Source organism: Octodon degus, unplaced genomic scaffold, assembly GCF_000260255.1.
Source record: "Octodon degus isolate 3935 unplaced genomic scaffold, OctDeg1.0 scaffold00047, whole genome shotgun sequence".
NCBI lineage: Eukaryota > Metazoa > Chordata > Mammalia > Rodentia > Octodontidae > Octodon > Octodon degus.
This window is the reverse complement of record NW_004524623.1, coordinates 10,755,037-10,756,096: the sequence shown is the minus strand read 5'-3', so window position 1 is coordinate 10,756,096 and position 1,060 is coordinate 10,755,037. Positions and strand designations below refer to the sequence as shown.

At 51.4% G+C, this 1,060-nt stretch overlaps 1 pseudogene; it reads left to right on the top strand.

The window, feature by feature from the left end:
- LOC101575820 overlaps positions 1 to 1,018 on the top strand; it is an 8,382-nt pseudogene extending 7,364 nt beyond the window's left edge.
- Positions 1,019 to 1,060: the final 42 nt, after the last annotated feature.

Sequence of the window (1,060 nt, the reverse complement as noted above, 5' to 3'; positions counted from 1 at the left end):
ATATAAAAAACCCTCGAATTACACTGCTGGATTCGTCTTTGGAATGCAAGAAAGGAGAAAGCCAGACAGACTTTGAGATTACATGAGAGGAAGACTTTGCCAGAGTCCTCCAGATAGAAGAAGAGTACATGCAGCAGCTCTGTGAAGACAACATCCAGTTGAAGCCTGACGTGGTCATCACAGAAAAGGGTATTTCAGATTTGGCTCAAACCTACCTCTTGCGGGCCAATATCACAGTTATCCATAGAGTTCAGACAACAGACAATAATAGGATTGCTAGAGCCTGTGGGGCCCGTATAGTTAGCCGACCAGAAGAGCTGAGAGAAGATGATGTTGGGACAGGAGCAGGCCTGCTGAAAATCAAGAAAATTGGAGACGAGTACTTTACATTGATCACTGAGTGCAAAGACCCCAAGGCCTGCACCATCCTCCTCAGAGGAGCCAGCAAAGAAATTCTGTCGGAAGTAGAGCACAACCTACAGGACGCCATGCAAGTGTGCCACAATGTTCTCCTGGACCCTCAGCTGATGCCAGGAGGTGGAGCCTCCAAGATGGCTGTGGCCCATGCCTTGACAGAAAAATCCAAGGCCATGACTGGTGTGGAGTAGTGGCCCTACAGGGCAGTAGCCCAGGCTCTGGAGGTCATCTCTCGCACACTCATCCAGAACTGTGGGGCCAGCACCATACACCTGCTGACTTCTCTTCGGCCCAAACACACACAGGAAGGTTGTGAGACCTGGGGTGTAAATGGGGAGACCCGGGCTTTGGTGGACATGAAGGAACTGGGCATGTGGGAGCCTTTGGCTGTGAAACTGCAAACATACAAGACAGCGGTGGAGATGGCAGTTTTGCTGCTGAGGATTGATGACATCGTCTCGGGGCAGAAAAAGAAGGGTGATGATCAGAGCCAGCAAGATGGGGCTCCTGATGCTGGCCAGGAGTGAATGGTGGGCAAGGTGACTTCAGCACACAGACCAGCAGTCTCCCTTTTTCCTCAGCCAGTGTGCCAGGAACACTGTGGACATCTTGGTTTGGAAGGGATCAGGTTGAGGGGCAGCCC